The sequence below is a fragment of the Tupaia chinensis genome, unplaced genomic scaffold (genome assembly GCF_000334495.1).
Source record: "Tupaia chinensis unplaced genomic scaffold, TupChi_1.0 Scaffold000251_1, whole genome shotgun sequence".
Lineage (NCBI taxonomy): Eukaryota > Metazoa > Chordata > Mammalia > Scandentia > Tupaiidae > Tupaia > Tupaia belangeri.
Genome location: NW_006159731.1, coordinates 290,869 through 309,906, shown reverse-complemented (window position 1 = coordinate 309,906; position 19,038 = coordinate 290,869). Strand labels below are relative to the sequence as shown.

General features: G+C 37.2%; 1 long non-coding RNA gene across 1 annotated transcript in view; it reads left to right on the top strand.

Moving 5' to 3' along the window:
• The window catches only part of LOC102485866 (uncharacterized), a 92,010-nt gene extending 73,308 nt beyond the window's left edge, over positions 1-18,702 (top strand). The window contains exon 3 of the long non-coding RNA XR_003549469.1: positions 18,578-18,702. This is a non-coding gene — a long non-coding RNA (uncharacterized LOC102485866). The remainder of the gene's footprint in view (positions 1-18,577) is intronic.
• The last annotated feature ends 336 nt before the right edge of the window (positions 18,703-19,038 follow it).

The window sequence follows — 19,038 nt, the reverse complement described above, 5'->3', positions numbered from 1 at the left end:
CTGGATTCCTTGGAGAACAGACAAATATCTATCTGTCCTGTTTAGCATAATTGCAGTACTCTACTCTGCACTCCACGAGGTTCGAGCTCAGTGACTTCAGAGGTCTCCAGAGCCAACACACGATGGCTTTACTATTGGCCCAAGTCGAGATTAGTGTGGAAGTGAGTTCCTGCTTTTCTCATGGTGTAATTGGTGGCCTATTACGCTTCCTGTTTCAGAAATCTAATAATCAGTCTATGAACTTAGTGTCTCCTACGCCTCATCTATGTCTGTTACAGACAGTTCATCTTGTGAGATGAATGGAGTTGTTTTGTTTTGTTTTTCTTTTAGGTATCACAGTGACTTTAATCCTTCCAGACAGGCATTCCCAGGGTATTTTTAGGAGGTGACCAAAGAAGGAGAGTATGAACTTTGACAGTCTGCTGACCTTTGCATGACCTACACTAAAATCCCCCGTGGAAATGCTACGGCCTTGTAAAGGCGCCTGGAGTTCAGCTGGTGACTCATTAGGGGCCAGGCAAACATGAGTAATTTCAAGTTGAAAATGGCACTAAATGAATGTGAGTCTGTTTTCTCTTTAGCTTTATTCTGGTCTGTCTTTACAGAAGCAGAATGGCAACAATTTTCTGGCCAGATTTGACCTCAAATAAATCCCAACAAATGATGTGTCACTGAGGAGAGAACATGTTTAATCTACATATTTACCTTGAACAATAACATATAACTAAGCAGAAAGGAAAACATTTAGTATGGAGTCAAATATTCTAATTTGATTTATGTTATGTTTCTGATTTCAACAGAGGCAGCACAGTTTTACCCGGTATATAACTTTAGATAACCTGAATTGCTATTGTTCCTAACAATGACTTGTCGCTCCTTTCAGCTTAAGTGGTTTCTCTCTTCCTTATCTATGGTGAACATTGACAGTCTTCTACTTGTGTTCTGATTTCTCTGCAAATTCATTATGGTCATATAGGACATACCCAGTTAACAAAGATTGTGTGTGCTGAATGAAGCTATCCTTTTAATGTTTTCTGGGGGTTTGTGCACGTGCGCATGTAGGGATACAACATGTGCACAGAACAACAAACAACCTCATTTCTTTAGATGAAATTTTGGATGTGAAGAAATTCATGTTGACACTTGATTTAGAGCCAGCCAGTGGCATGGTGATTAATGTAGCTGGACCCCACATGGTCAACTGTATGATCTGAGTCCTGAACCTGACAGCTTGAGGAATACGCTGGGTGTATGTGCATATATACCCAAAATCCTGGCAGGAGAAATTAATAGAAGGGATTAAGGAGTGATTATAACCTATGGGAAGTATTTTCTCTCTTTCTCGTTCACACACACACACACACACACACACACACATCTACTGGCAAAAGCTAAAAACAACAACAAAGAACCTTGACTGAATTAGTCAAACAAGCTAACAAGGAGGGAAAAATCTTATTTAATAGCCTTTTTCAGAGTTTTATCCCTAAGTCTTAACAAAGTATATTGCTATTTGACTTATACAATAATACATGCTTACTGTAACACTTTCAGTAATGAAAAAATAAGGTAAAACTGTTCCTCTCTGTTTCTTTGCTAATTCAAACACTCTGCACTGTGTCCCAGTTCAAATCCAAGTGTTACTAATAATTGGAAGTTAGCCTTTCCCACTTTGTTATGTACATGCATGTAAAAGTTTCAAAAACAAAATAGAATCAAACAATACATATTATCTAATAAGTTTTTTTTTTAAAAAAAAATGCTTGAAATTAAAAAGCCAAAGAGAATGAGGAAGAGAGAAGATAGGAGAGAGAGAGGAAAACTCTATCTCCCCCAAATGGGGGGGCCATGACCATGCAGCAATCTTCTTTCCTCCATTCCTCCTTCCTGTCAGGATCCTGGACATGTGTAAGTATATTTTTCAAACCACAGGGGCTGCTTCAAACCAAGGTCAGCCATGTGTGATCTGGCTGTTGCCACACAAAACTTAACTGTTATGCTACAGGACTGGCCCTGTAAATGGCTTTTCCTTTACAAGAAAAGAAAGAAAAGAAATCATGAACATCTGACATCTATCCAAGTCAGTAGATACAAATCCTTCTTATTTTTGAAGCTGCACGGTTTTCCAATTTATGACTGCACCATTTTGTATTTTAGTCAATCATTTTTTATTTAAGTCAGTCATTTTCTGACTGATGAATATTCAGGTTGTTTCCAGTTTTTTTTTTTCCAATTACACATGTTGTTACAATGAACAATCTTTTGCACCTGTTTGTATGTACTGATAATTTTATTTTTTCTTAGCTATATTACTAGCATCCCAGTGAAATTCAGAATACTGCACTTTTTTTTTTTTTTTTTTTGCTTTAGGGCATGTGCATTCGCCCGAAAAAGGGCATGCATGCACAGACACCTGACATGAGTTTTAAGCTGCCAGGTCTGGAGCTTGAACCACAGTTGACTATGTGGAAGTTCAGCAATGTAACCATTACGCCATCTTCCAGTCCCTCTGTATGCTTATTGAGTGCAGGAACCATAGCTTAATGCCGATTTCTAGCCCTGAGCATATTGCTTGCAATATTTTTTTCTCTCTTTTTTTTGGAGAGGTTTTTGCTATAGGGCATGTGCATTCGCCAGAAAGATAGAGAGAGACAGAGAGACAGAAAGTGAGAAATCACTCCCCAGGGGGGTTGGCCACACCGCAATCCCTTCTCCTCCATTCTCCTCTTAGGATCTTGGGCACGCACGCGCACGCGCCCGACATGAGTTTAAGTCACTGGGTCCGGGACTCAAACTGCAGTTGATTACATGGGAGTTCAGCGACATAGTCATTATGCTAACTGCTGGCCCCAAGACTGCACATTTTTGACATACTATGTTCTGAAAAGACCACAGAATTTATAATCCCACCTGCATGGAATTTGAGAAGCACAAATTCCCAATAATCTCACCAACTTTGAAAATAATCGGCCTTTTAAAATTTTTGTCCACTTGACTAGAAAAATGTTATTTTTGATTATTTAACTTGCAACTTCATCTATACATATTTACTACAAGGATTATTTGAATTAAAAAAAGGAATGTGACTCACTGAAACAAATACCATGGGTGTCATTTAAAAGATAAAGTTAGAGAGAATGACATATATTTTCCACTCATGGAATAGATGTAAAAGAAAAATAAAGTCATACTAATTAAAGCAAAAACATAAGCAAAACTAGTCTTTCCTTGGAAATAAAATAAAACATCTCTTGTTGGTACCATCATTGTCATTGCTGTCAGCTCTTCCTTGTGAACTGCAAACTTAACTTGGAAAACGTGTACTATGTACAAGCATCATTTTTGTTTAAAAATGTGCTGGATAAATTTCATTAGTGAAGATGGATACAGAAGAGCTAAGGTGATGTCACGATATGTTTGTCAAATGCATTCTTTTGTTTTACAGTCAAATTCCTTGGGTTTAAAGTGATACAGTAACAGGGGCTCTTACGCGCCTAAGGCAGTGATTCTGCTTTTGGCTACACATGGGAATCACCTGGTAAGCTTTAAAAAACGACTGATGCCTTTGTTCTACACCCCAGAGCTTCTGATATAATTGGTCCTGGGGTGTAGCCTGAGTTAGAGATTTTGAAAAGCTTCCTGGTGATTCTAATGTGCAGGCAAGGTTGAAATCCATTGATCTAAAGGATATCTTTATTTCACTCCATTTCTCATCCTGCAAGAAATTAAGGAAATGGGGCAAAGAGGATTTGCATTATTAATGAAGCATAGCAAAATACAGTTTATGATTGAAAAAACTATGTAGCATTTGCAACTTTCAAGAGACCATTTTACCAATGTCAAGAAAAAAAATACTTCTGTAATGAGGCAGACTCTCCCTTTGTCTCCTCTCTCTCTCTGACACACACACACGCACACACACACACACACACACACCCCTATGCTGTCATTCTGATATCCTATAATGGCTTGTTCATCTTGCCCTTGACTCGAATAAACTGGTCTTTGTAACTAGAGAAATGGTACTGGTTCTCTAGAGATATTGTGAGAATTACTCAGCCAAAGGGGGGAAAAAATCACAGCAACATGTTAACTTGAAATATACAACAATATCACAAAAGCAGGCAAACTGGTTTGATACCCTGCTTTCTATAGTACAGCCAAAGGGCAGTGCTCTATCTCCTTGGCAGAATTTGCAGGAGTAGTTTGACTCCAGCACATGCTTTCACTGAACAGTGAAATAAGGATCTGGTGCCCTCCTGAGTGGCAGCCTTCCAGTGTTTCATAAGCCATGAAAGTGTCTAAAACAAAGAGGCCATTGGAGTTCCTGGGTCCTAGACTGTAGATCTGTCTGCGTCCTCACTTTCACAACACCAGCCTCTGAAGGGGTGCAAATCCAGAGTGGGAAACGGGCAGGGACAGGTGGTGGTGGTGAGTGTGAGCCTATAGTAAGAAGAAGACAGAGGAAGGGAGGAGTCACCTACCAGTGACAGCCACCACCTGATGGAGCCTGCTGTGACTGACAGCTATTCCCGCGTGTCTTTTCATTAAAAGTAATGAACTTTGAACCAGCAGATGGCATAATGGTTATGTCTGGATTCCCACATAGTCAACTGCAGTTCAAGTCCTGGACCCAGAGGCTTAAAACTAACCAGGCGCAAGTGCATGTGTGCCCAAAATCTCAAGAGGAGAATGAAGGAAAACGGATTGCGGCATGGCCATTACCCCTGGGTGGGAAGTGATTTCTTGCTTTTTGTCTCTCTCTTTCTCTCTGGCCAGCACACACGCCCTATAGGGAAAATTCCTCAAGAAAAAAAAAAGTAATGAACTTCAACTTGCTTAAGTGACAAATAGTGGAGATTTTGTTCCTTTGCTTTCGGCCTTGGAGCCATGTCATCTGGAGAACAGGGTTTTTAGTTCATATACAAAAATCTAGACCCAGAATACTTTAGCCTTTTTTTCCCTTGTCCTTCTCAGAGTTATCTGTAGAAACAGAGGCTAAGCATCTGGAAGGTAAGATCTGCACTTCTAACCAGAGAACTATCTCACCTCCTTGTCCCTGATATCTCAGCAGGTCATACCATATGAGACCAATCTCTCTGGAGTCTTTAGGTGAAGGAAGTATAAACCAGAGACTTCCCTCTATAGACCATTTTCTCTCTACCTTTGCTAACTGGGATACTATTACTTATAATCACTCCATCTTACACTTTTTGGAGAGGTAGAAAGTGAAAGCATTGATAATTCTGACACTTTTGTGCTACTGAAAATAAACCACATTAGCAATTCCAGTGACTTAAGATGTTTGTGGAGAAGGATGATGTACCAATTTGAAAAAAAAGAAAATTCTTTGTATAATTTGGGAAGACAAGCAAATGCATTTTCTTCATCATTTTCCTGCAGAATGCAATAAGTTAATTTTAGAGGATATCTTCCTTCAAGTTGAATAAAGGTACCCTTTGACCCTTCCATTGTGCATTTGTGAATAACAAGGCACAGCTATGGGACATGGGCATTCACGCAATGTCTGATACTTGCACCACAGCCCTGTGCTCTTTCCCAGCTGCTGTAGCCTAGGAGGCTCACCTTCTGGATTGAGGTTGGCAGCTTTCCTTGTTTATGTTGCTTTCTTGTATTCTTTTATCAAATTACAGTTTTCCTAGTGTTCTTTCTGGCTTAAAAAATTAATAAACTTGGCTTGCATTCAAGGCAGATAAAGGAGCCAGGATGAGGGTAGATTCCAGTTGGGCCTATAATTTTGTCTTCTGCGAACACTGCACTGAAATCTCACAGGAGGGATGAGTCTTCCATATGCATGATTGTATAAATAGCAAGGCTTTGTGATACGGGTATACAACAGCCTTAAAATAGCTAAAGCTGGAAAATGTTATGATAATGCTGTTTTTTACTTTTATACATCTGTTTAGAGTGAACAACATCTTATTATGTGTACATAATGCGTTAACCAAATGCTTAGCAGACAACGGTTGGCTTTGCTTGGAGGAGAACAAGTCTAATGACGCAGACTCGGCACGTTGGTGTGCACGCAGAGAAGCAGAAATTAGATAAGGAGTCAGAGTGCTGGGGAGGCAAGATAACATCCTAAAACAGTCCAGCCTGATAGCTGGCTAGGCATGCCATGAAGAAAGGGAAAAAATAAACCCGAACAGCTACGTGCCAGATGGTTAAAGTCTAAATAACAGTTTTCTATTGTCCAGAGCTATTCATTGAACAGCTCTAGAAATTTATCTCTTAAAAACTTCCTATCCAGTTAACTTTCAATTGAGTTGATTTTTTTTTTGAGAGAGCAGTCTAGTAACTTGCTAGCCATGAGATAGAGTGTGTTTAGATTGAATACAGAAGCTAAAGTCAACCTTTTATTTATTTATTTATTTATTTTTAATTTTTTTAGTAATAGGTTACTGGTTGGAGCAGAAGGGTGGTGGTGGGGTTTATGTTAACATTATGTCCTGAATCCTTTAAAACCTTAAAGATAAAACTGTATTGCTTGTGTACCATGAATTAATAGAATATTATACTGAATGAATGCCGTATAGTAAGTTATTTATTTGTATAAATAATGAATTCAATGTTATTTGTGGGAGAACATCTCCCTTCCTTATATATCACTCACTACATCCCAAGATCCAGGGGCAACATTTGATTGAGATCTGAGTCTATAACTGAGACTAAACACAGAAATGAAACTGAATACTATCAGGACAGCCCCTCAATATGGCAAATATGACTTTATTCCCAAAAGTCACAGGGTGACAGAAAGTCATTTTAGTCCCTTATGACTCATGAGCCTCAAAATTAAAGGTTTACATTCTGTCCAACACTCTAGTTTCCTAGTTATTTGGTCATGCCAATAAAAACCAGTGAGTACACATTAGTAAAACTTACAGACCCTGATGGCATGGAGAATGCTTACATCCTCTGGATGGAAAGCTCAGTTCGAATGCAAAAAACCTGAAACCTGGTCTAGTACTGTACTGTACACTAATGGTTAAGGGAGTAAGATCCCATATGGCCAATCTTGCTTGCAGTTTGAATCTGGGCACTTGTAACTTGAAAAATATACCAGGCACATATATGGGGTTGCCTAAACTCTTGACAGGATGGAGAAATGGAGAAGGGATTATAGTATGGCCATGTCTCACTGCAGATACTTTCTCCCTCTACTTCTCTCTCTGTCTCCAGATTTCTCTCTGGTGAGACTCAGTGCATCTTAGCGGTATTATAAAAACAGAGAAAGGAGTGATTTAAGGGAGCTGTGACTAATGCTTCCATTTTAAGAGAAAGTCCAATTTAGATACTGGTATTTTAAAGATCAAACTGTAAATAGGAAATATATCACCTTGTGTAAGAGAAACTCTTAAGAAACCCTTTCTTCTTTAAGAAAATGAACTCAGTCCTAGAAACTGACTTCAGAGTTTTGGCAGGACAGAATAGATTTTGTTTTTCATAGGTTTTATTATGGAAAGTTCTTCTGGAGTTTTACAAGTATACTTTTTGGGCAAAACACCATTTTTGTTTATTCTATTTATCATCATGATCAGAGGCTGATACTAAGACAGTGGCTTACAAGTATACAAACGAGTGGCTCCTCACTTGTGTACTAAATTAGGAAACACATAGGAACTGAAAAACAGGAACAGTTATTCTATTTACTTGACAGGGCATAAAATATCATGAAATTTGTTCAAGGTTCTAATTATATTCAAGCATTTCTAGTGTATTAAATTACACATATTCATCTTTTGAAAAATTGAGGCCTTCAGCTAATATGGTTATATGCACTTACCACATGAAGAAATCGAGACTGATTGGACAGAACCAAGAAAATAAGCTGTAAGTATAATTTTGAATTTATACTTCTCATAATTTTTTTTTGGGGGGGGGAGAGGTTTTTGCGACAGGGCATGTGCACTTGCTAGAAAGACAGAGACAGACAGAGAGTCAGAAAGCGAGAAATCACCCTCTAGGGGGGATGGCCACAGCACAATCCCTTCTCCTCCATTCTCCTCTTGGGATCTTGGGCACACATACAGATGTGCCAGGTGTGAGTTTAAGCCACCAGGTCTAGGACTCGAACCATAGTCGACTACATGGGAGTCCAACGACATAACCATTACGCCATCTTCTGGTCCCAATTTTAGGTAATTATTTTAACTTTCTGATTATGTTGCATGCCTGAGTATTCGTATTTAGTAAGGCCTTACTGCATTTTTCAGCTTTATAGGTAAAAGGCATAAAGTAATCTAAGGAGAGACTTAAAACTAAGGAAAATAAAATGGGTCTGACCTTCTATGATGCATATAAGGCAAATGAACAGAAAAGTGAGTGAGGCTCTTTAAATTCAAATGCCTTGTGACTAATGATGCATCAGGACAGAATGAAAATACCAGGTGAAAAGCCCTTCATAGTGACAAGAAATTGTTCTTACCCAATACTTCCCATTTACTCTCATAATCCTATGATAAAAGCCTGCTGACTCTTATAATAATTGCCTATATCCTATTACCAACTCCTTTTTATATGTTAAAAATGGGATAAAGTTAGAGAACAGAGATAATAGTGACATCCTATGGGGACCACAAGGAGACCTCCATTTGATTCTTTATCCAATTTAACGGCCAGGCATAGAGGTATGAGCCTATAATCTCAGTGATTTGGGAGGCTGAGGCAGGAACATCATGGATCCAGGCTGTCCTGGGCAACATTGCAAGACCCTGTTTGAAAAAAAGCTGTGTATGGTGGCATGTTCCTGTATCCCAGCTGGGAGGCTCAGGCAGGATAATGGAAAAGTGAGACCCTGTTTTAAAGAAACACATGAATTAGGGTTGGTCCTGTAGTGCAACAGCTATGTGCTGTGTAGAGGGAGCCAGATCCCAAACTTGCTGGCCACCAATGTGTCCAGGTTCTGAGGAAAGGGGAGAATTGGAGGAAAACAAATTGTGGTATGGCTAGGCCCTGTTGGGGTGTCCCTTCCTTTCCCTGCCTCCCTCTTTTCCGCTCTCTCTCTGACAAGAACATGCACATGTACCCTCTTACATTAAAACAAATAAAGAGAACGATGAGAGAAACAGAATAGAATCTGTTTAAAATACACCCATAGGCTATGGTTAAGGAAGCCAGATCCTAAATGACTGACTTATATTCAAATCCTGGCTCCAGCAACCTGAAATATATGCTGGAGGTGTGTGTGTGTGTGTGTGTATGTGTGTGTGTGTGCTTAAAATCTCTACAGGTTGGTAGAAAGACACACTTCCCTTTCTCTGGGTGGATCATTCATATTCATGCTTAGAAATAAACTGCATTATTTGTGTTTTTTTTTTTATTTTTTTATTTTTAAATCTCCACAGAGTGGAGGAATGGAGGAGAAGGAATTACAATGTGACCATACCTTAGGGAGTGTGCTTTTTCCCTCTCTGTTTTCCTCTGGTGAGCTCATGTGCCCTCTGGGAATAAAATTTTAAAAAAATGAAACCAAAAGGAATCTTTGTCAACTACTGGTTATCTTGAGTTATTATTTGTATAGGAAAGACAAGAGAGGTGCTTAATGCTTTCCTTATATTTATCAACTTTTCAGAAAATTGAATTGTGGCCTACTCACATTCAATAGTGGTTAATGACTTCTCTGATTTTTGGTATTTTAAGATAAAAATAAATTCTCAACTCATGGATTTTTATATATTTTATGTTTTGGTTAATTTCAGTTATTATTATATTTGTGCTCAAGTTTTCACACTGCTGGTGAGAGGAGCCTCTCCAATTTGACTGTCTTTTAAATGAAAACCATTCATCTTTGATATGTTCTTTGCTGCTGCCTTAACAAGATGACTCAGGCTCATTTTGTATGTATTCTGCTCCAGACATGAAATCACCATTTTCCCAAGGACATTTGATTCTTTTTAGTTGGTAATGATAGTAACATGTCAGTCTGTACACTAGGTGTACTTACTGCTGCTGAGCTACTAATTATTTTAGGTCTTTTTATCTTATAGGTCTATATATCTCCTAGCTTTCGGGGTGTGTGTGTGTGTGTGTGTGTGTGTGTGTGTGTGTGTGTAAGGTATTCACATGAGTTAATTCAAATGAGGGGAAGGTTGTTATTTACATCTTTGGTTATCTATTTCCTCCCATGCTGAAAATCTAATGAATGACATTAACCTACCTGATCAGTAGCTTTGAATTTTCTTTTACATTTATAAATTACATAGTAATAAAGTAATTCCAAGGTATGGCCCTGGTTTTCTTTAATATATGATTTTAGTGGTGTTCATATGAAAAGGGATATCACAAAGATGAAAAACCAAATGGAATCTTTAATGGCTACACTTAATAAATTACATTCCCTAGAACCTCCCTCACTCATGCAGCTTCTAGTAGCTACTTTTACTCTACTTCTGTGCTATTGAATCCTTCAGCATCTAATAATGAGCGGGGACTGTTGCTACATGTTAAGTGAAGACATAACAGTATTTATCTTTTTAAGTATGGCTTATTTTCCTTACCATTGTGTCTTCTAGGTTCATCCACTTTGTCCAAATGATAAGATTTTAGAGTTCTTTATGGTTGAATAGAATTACATTGTGTATACGTTTTATATTTTCTTAATCTAATAGGTATTAGACACTTAGGTTGATTCCATGTGTTAGTAATATTTATTGAATAATGTTATGAAAAACATAGTTGTACAAATCTATCTCTGACAGAGTGATTGTCTGTTCTTTGGTTATATCCCACAATTAAGTGAGATTATTAGATCAAATGCATCTATTTTTAGATTGTAAATTGAGAAACATTCCTACTCTTTTCACAGTAGCTGTACTAGTTTATATTTCTACCAACAGTATGTGAGGGTTCCCCTATCTCGGCAAACTTTCTGGCACTTGTTATTTTTTGTTTTTGTTTTAGTTTTTGTTTTGATAATAGTCATTCTCACTAAGTTGGGCAGTACCACAAAGATGTATAATGATTATATGAAGTCAGAAATTATATTAAGTAAATAAATTATGTTTCCAATTTTTTAATCCTAGCTACTAATCACTAAATTCTTACTTGGAATTCAGATTGAAAGTTTACTTTGTCCCCAGTGCCAACAAAATTGTCAACAAATTGTACTTGCATTCTAATTAGATGGTATTTTATATTCATACACACACATACACTCTCTCTTTCTCTCTCTTAAATGAGCTCAACACATTTATTTGGAAGAATTTAAAAACATTTCTTTAATTAAAAGTGCAGATGTGAAAGTGTGTATAAATGATATAGTATTTTTAGTACTGAAATCATATAATGATTTTACATGTAATTATATAGTGATTTCCAAATATTCAATTTCAATATACTTTCACCAAAGTACTGTTTCTTTTGAAAGCATCTACTTTATTTCTCATTCTTCTTTCTCATTCTTTAAGATAATATTAGAATTGCTATTAATATATTTTCTTCTATAAGAATATGAAAGTAGGCTTTTATATTATCTTATTTACTATTTTATATTTAATGTCTGTAGGTAGCATGTTATTGACAGCAAACTATTATCACAGAAAATATCAACAAATTTGAGACAGATCTATTATTGTTTTAGACAGGGTCTCACTGCATTGTGATCCTCCTGCCTCACCCTCTCCAGTAGCTTACCGTGCACTCAGGTTTTTTGGAAGTTGAACACATGCCTCCCATAACTGGTGTCTACTGTAGCTTGTCCTGAGACACTTGCCTTTTTGTAAAATAAACCCCAAACATCCTGAAATTTGAAATCTCTCATTAACAACAATAAGAATACATTCCTATTACAAATAATTATCTTTATAAAATTTTAATCTGGTCTTGGTTAGACCTTGTTATGCTTGTATTTTAATTTTATAATGTGATAGATGAAGAGTTATAAATATAGAAATGCTTTTTCTGCCATTTTCTTATTTTATTCACATTATATTTTTCTAGACCTGTAGTTTCTTATCAGAAATTTTTTAAAGGTACTTATAATGTTTGTGAGGCTTGGCTCATGTTAAAAACATATGATATAATCTATCAAGCCACCATAAGAGGCACACAAATTGCAATATGTTAACATGGTATAAATGAGCAATTACATGTCAGTAATATGCTAACCCCTTTATACGAGTTGTACATGTACATGCATGTGTGTGTGAATATATAAGGAATCCTTAGAAAGTTCATGGTATTACAAAATACTGTGCATGAGTTTCAAAAACTTTTTATCCCAAAGTTAATTTGTACTTTAAAAAAGTTTATTTCTTCCACAAAATAAGCAAGAAAGAAAGAGAGTGAGAATAACCCTACAGGGTCTTCCTGCCACTATCCAACCCTAGGTTCAGCCAGCTCCACATTAGGGGCATGCAAATACTGGTACGCAGGGAGGGCTTCAGACACAAACCCGGAACCTTTCCATGTGGGTCAGCTTCACAGAGTGTTGCATTACCACTGCACCACCAGCCCCTAGACTCACATTTTAGCTCCATTTTTCCCATGAACTTTTTGAAGTCCCCTGTATATACACATATATACATAAGTAAATGATATTTTTCACATTTATATGCATAAATTATCTTTATACATACACATATATTATCTTTATATTAAATAGTATCGAAGCCTACTTTCATGTTCTTATAGAAGAAAATATACTAATGGAAGTTCTAATATGTTCTCCATGATTTAGCTGATTTTTGCTCATCTTTGGGGTGCTGACACACTGCTTTGGAGGTTCTTCTTTAAAGGCTGAGATACCTTCAGAAAATTTCAGTAGATGGTTGAAGATGAAAGTTGGCATCCAGTGACATAATGATGGAATCAGATAAAGAAATGAACCTAAAGATTTGAGACCATGAGGGAAATGAAGGAAATGAACAGGAAAGAGAAAGCTACATGGTACCTGGAAAAAATAGAATGTAGTAAGTTGCTTCCCATTGACATGCTTGGGAAGATTTCTTTATTTGAAGACAGTAATAGAAACTGTAGGATTTGAAATGATAAAATAGAATATGGGGAAGGGAAACAAGAAAGTTTGGTTAAGTCAGTGAAGAATAGGGTTTAGCCCTCATGACTCAGGGAAGCATCTTAGAGAAGGAGACCAAGAAGAAAGCCAATTTACACCTTAGAAATGAGGTGTAAGTTAAGAATTATCTGCCTACAGAAAATGTGTAGGATAGTAGAATGAAAGAGAAAAACAAGCTTTGCAGTAGTTCAGAAGAAATGTTACAAAAACCTTAACAAACATGGTAGGAGAAAAAGAAATGGTAAAGATAGATTTTGGCTACAACAAAAAGTGGCTTTGATGACTGACAGATGCTTGGAAGAGTTTAATTGAATGTGATTTTTCCATTGTGTATTTTGCCTACCCTCATTGTTCTGGCTGTTTTCAGCTTAGCTGACCTTCCAAGAAAACTTTCTGAGACACACTCATGACTACTGTGACCTTCAAAGACATCCATGGATTCCAATCATGCTCTAGCAGATCTATACAAAGGCTTGTAGCATGTCATACCCATAAATTCTCATTGGTATTTCCAATGAATATGGTTAAGAGGACAATTTTACCTGCTACTGTCCTTTCAATCTCATTCTAAACTCATCTATCCAACTTCCTCATAAAGTGCCTGTTCAATAGTTCATGGTTTGAATGAGACTTTATCATGAATGGGACTTTATTTTGATGATCCAAAAACTAACTGTTTGCATGATCACAAATAAGCACAGTAATTATTTTATTTCACTTTTTTTTTTTGAGAGATTTTTTGCTATAGGACACGTTCGCCAGAGAAATAAAAAGGGAGAAATCACCCTCCGGGGGGATGACCATGTGGCAATCCCTTCTCCTCTATTCTCCTCTTGGGATTTTTGGGCATACACACACACACACGCACACACGTGCCTGGCATGAATTTTAAATCACCAGGTCCAGAACTTGAACCACTGCTGACTATGTGGGAGTCCAGCAATATAACAATTATGCCATCTGCTGGTCCCAGCAGATTATTTTTTAACAACAGGAAGGGCAACGTTTAAGTAGCTAGCCAGCAGAGACCAAACTATAAGGACAGTGTGTTTGTTTTCTCTTCAGTAGTTGACGGCTGTTGAAATTTACCCCTGGCTTTGAGGAATATCACCAGAGACTAAATTTGAATTTACCCTTTTCATAGTGGCAAGTGTCAGAAGAAAAACAGAATGCTTATTTTATGCTCTACAATGCTGCAAAGTCTTCCTAACTAGTATTTATTATTTATTAAGATGTTAAAAATATGTTTCTATCTAAGTATACAGCTAAGAAACATAACACCTCTTTATTATTCAGATTCCTATTGCTGAAGGTGAGGGAAACTGCCCTTATAAAGGCACTTTATTCTCTATAATAATAATGACCTTACATTCAGCTTTGAAGAAATTATAGTTTCAGAATTATCAAAACCTATGAGGTTAATTGTTTGGAAACCATTCTCACTCTTCTGTCAGGGTTTTAATTTTTAATAATTAGGATTTGAATTTATGTTGGGTTCTGTTAATTCAAATTCTAATGGTCAAAGGATTAGATTTAGGAATCAAGAGTTTTGTACCCTAGATCTATTTCGCCAGTGATTTGCTCAGTAACCTTGAGAAGTTATTTCAGATCATTCGCCATATGTAGTCTCTCTTTTCCTGTCAAATATTCATAATGAAAATTGTTTCCACAAAACTCCTAGGAGATTTAGAGTATAAATGGAATTTAGGTTGAAATGAGAGATACAGTTTATTCTTTTGATGATTAATGCCTCTGTAGTGACTTTGAGTATATATTAAATATCACTTGCATAGAATTATAGTGAGCTAGATAACCACATTTATTCTTGTGGTTACTTTTCTTAAATACAAAAACAAAACAAAAACCCCCAAAATGTTTCCTGTGTTTCTAGCAGTCTTATTAGATAAAATGTGGTTCTCTGTGAAATAAGGAAAAGGAATAAATTTACAGATTACACACAAGCTCCAAAGAATCTTCATGTGTTCTAGTCTGTACAGAATTTTTTGTGGTTTTTATTTTTCTTGGGGTCAGAAATGAAAACTTTTCAATTTATCCTGTCAAAAGATTTCTTGGGAATTGAGATAAGAGCACATTTGAGTCTCTTATCAGTGAGTCTTGTCATTTAGCTCTATGGTATACTTAAGTTAACTGATGTCTGCCTATTATTTATGACTGTGGCTTGGCTTGTGTTCGTGCAGTTTTATGGATTAGCCCAGTTTTTTTGGGCAGTTTTTAAATGGACTTTGAAATAGACTTATATTTTTAAAAATTGGTTAAAATTGCTCCTTAGTGTGTGGTCTTTTGCTTTCTTTGATTAAATGAGTTTAGAAACTATTTTCCCCAGTATCTGGTTAGGAACATTTCGGATTATTTTCATAAGTCTCTAAACATAAATTATGTCTACTAGGTTTTAAAGCTCTATCTCTAGTATATTATTTGGCACATTTACAAACAACTTTATCAAAGTCAAATGAAATCCAAGAGGGGGAAAGGAAGAGCTTACTTTGTTAATGCTGAGTCCAAGAGAAGAATGTTTAGGACAGACGAGCAAACACGTTTAGTTCAGTAACTGAAAGCAAATGTTTGTATTGTAACTCTACATTTATACTCACATATACTATACCTCTTATATGACTGTAGTTAGTCATGAAAATGCTTGGGCTTTAGCTTTATGTATTATTTTCTTTTTCTTTCTTCTTTCTCTCTTCTTTCTTTCTTTCTTTCTTTCTTTCTTTCTTTCTTTCTTTCTTTCTTTCTTTCTTTTTTGGAGAAGTTTTTGTCATAGGGTGTGTGCGCTTGCCAGAAAGACAGAGAGAGACAGAGAGATAGAAGGCGAGAAATCACTCCCACCCCCTAAGGGAGATGGCCAAGCCGCAATCCCTTCTCCTTCATTCTCCTCTTGGAATCTTGGGCACACACGCACACACGCCCAGAATGAGTTTAAGCCACTGGGTACGGGACTTGAGCTGCAGTCGACTACATGGGAGTCCAGCGACATAGCCATTACACTAACTGCTGGTCCCAATGTATTATTTTCTTTAAAACTGCTCTGTCTTGGAGACCCTCTTGATGTTACAGTATTTAAATGTCCAGATGTCTTAGATTTTTCCTAACCCCATGGTGGTTCTATTTCAAGGTGTAAGTTTTGTTTTGTTTTGTTTTTATTGTTTAGGTTTTTGTCATTTAATAACTTCTGTGAGTTCTTCATTTTCACTGTTACTGGTTGGATACCTAGTATGCCACTCCTTTTAATTCCCAGGCTCCTCTACACTTAAACCCTTATGATTGGATAGGCTGAGTAAATAATCTATACTCATTACCTAGGCTTATGGAGGTGTTCCAAAAACTGGTCTTCTATATAATAATATTTAAAACAACACTTGCATTCTGAGAGTGATTCAATTTTTAACTTACAGCATTTCTAATTTTTTTTAATTGCTAGAAGTAACTTGTACTTGAGAGAGAGAGAGAGAGAGAGAGAGAGAACCTCCCCAGTGAGAAGTTCTCACATTGCAATCCCCTTTCCTCCATTTCTCCTTTCCATCATAATTTTGGGCATGCGCACATGCTTGATGTGTTTTTAAAGCCAATGGGACCAGGATTCAAACCATGGTTGGCCATGTGGATTCTGGCTTCCTTAACTGACAGGCTATGGGTTCAGCCCAATTCACAATATTTATAAAACATAATATTTCATACTTTCACTTTTATTTTTCTTCTTAATAATACTAATACTCTCACGAACATTTAATACTTGTTTTGTATATGTCAGACCCAGTGGTTGACACTAGAGATAACTTTGGTATCTGATCTCAAAGACCTCATAACAAGTATTCTCCACTTTGCTTTCTATGCTGCCGAGATGCATAAAAACATCTGGGCAATTTTTACTTAGACAATAGCTTTTGTAGCAGGATTCAGTATATGCTAATTTTAGCATACTTATCTTTTTCTCCCAAGATTTTATTTAGTAGGACATAGATGGAGTTAATATGCTTGGCTAGTAATTTTAAAAGGTTCTTTTTGAAGGGCCATGCTCACACAACTGGCTTTGTAACAAAAAGCCATAGCCTTGGAGGAGGGGGTTAATAATAATTGTAAACTTTGCACTCCTAGTTTGTAGCATATTCAGAGGATCATGAAAGATTGCTCAGAAATCCTATATGGGATCAATCAGTTAAACCATTTTTAGCAAGTAGAACTGCTGTTGAATAAACTATAGAGATCTCTTTAAAATCAGAGGACAGGGACTAGCAGGTTAGGGTGCTGGGCTCCCATATGGTTGACCATAGTTCGAGTCCTGGGCCCAGCTGCTTAAAACACATGCTGAGTGCATGTGTGTGCATGTCCAAAATCCTGAGAAGAGAATGTGGTGTGGTCATCTTCTCTGAGGAGTGATGTCTCGCTTTCTGTCTCTCCAGTGAACTCATATGCTCTATGGCAAAAATTTATCTTAAAAAAAATCAGAGGACATCGAATATTTCTAGTTCTTTTTAGAATGGAAAGGGGTATTGATTATAAAAGAAACATACAGGTCCCAGTAAGACTACTGACATATGCAAATAGTGAATGTCAAGAGACAGCTAGAACTATATGAGAAATCTGGTAGCATTTTCTTTTCATTTGTGGTCTTTTCAAGGAACGGAAAGGTGGGCTGTGGAATAAGAAAGTCTCTATAGTAAGGTAGGCCAGACACTAAGTGCCAGCCATATCACCCTCTCTCACAGAGTACCATGGTAATAATTTTTTTTTTAAAGTCTCACTGACCATTACTTAAGTATAATTTCTTATGACAAAAAGGAAATAGTTCTGACATTCATTTTCATTCATACCATGGAAATTCCAATGTGTCTAATATCCTCAGCTCAAAGAATTTCCCTTCCCCAGATGGATTCAGTCATGTTTGCATGATTTAACCTGTTTCCCATGCTACTTATGACCATGATGGTTGGAGGAGAGGGCCAGGTTGGTCCCCACAACTGATACGGTTGGCTCACCATGAAACATCAAATTGCCTCCACCATGAATTAGAGCTATTCTTCACATTTAAATAGCAACTCAAGTTTTTATTTAGGGTTCTATGGGGTTGTCTGAGAAGTCATGACTTTTTTTGAGAGAGAGAGATTTTTGTTATAGAGTGTGTGCATTTGTCCAGAGAAACAGAGAGAGACAGGCAGAAAGTGAGAAATCAAACCCAGGGGGTAGGGCCACACAGCAGTCCTTTCTTTTCTGTTTTCATCTCGGAATTTTGACACACACACACATTTGCCCAGTGTGAGTTTTAAGCGGCCAGATTCCAGACTCGAGCTGCAGTTGACTATGTGGTAGTCCAGGGATGTAACTGCTACATCATTTGCTGGTCCCCATGACTTTTTTTTTTTTTAATACAAAATGCATCACAACTTTTCCAACATCCCAATAGATTTCCTCTTCTTTTGTGTTCATTATTTACCCAATTGTTCTAGCCAGCTGCTGTTAGCTTAGCCAATCAAGTAAGGGGTGGAGTTTTCTGAGTCCCAGTCATTATTTCTCTGTTTTCAGAAAAATGCAACCTTAGATGCAGCCTGGCTCTGGGAGAAGTACCCAACGTCAGGGAAGGAGTGACAGCAGAAGACATGGAATTTGGGAATGGCAGATGGCATGACGGTTACGTCGCTGGACTCCCACCTCAGTTCGTATCCTGAACCTGGCAGCTTAAAATTCACACTGTGTGTGTGTTTGTGTGTGTGTGTGTGTGTGTGTGTATGTATGTATGTATGCCCCAAATCCTGAGGGGAATGGAGGAGAAGGGATTGCTGTGTGGCCATCTTCCTAAGAAGGTGATTCTCTGTCTCTCTGGTGAGCACACATGCCCTATAGCAAAAATCTCTAAAAGAGAGAAAAGAAAACATGGACTTCATAGTGCATTTTTCTCATATATTTAAAGAAATTCTCTTGGTTTTCTAGACCAAAGTGCAGCTATACCATGTCAGCCTTTACTCTTTCCTGTGCTAATTAGTGTA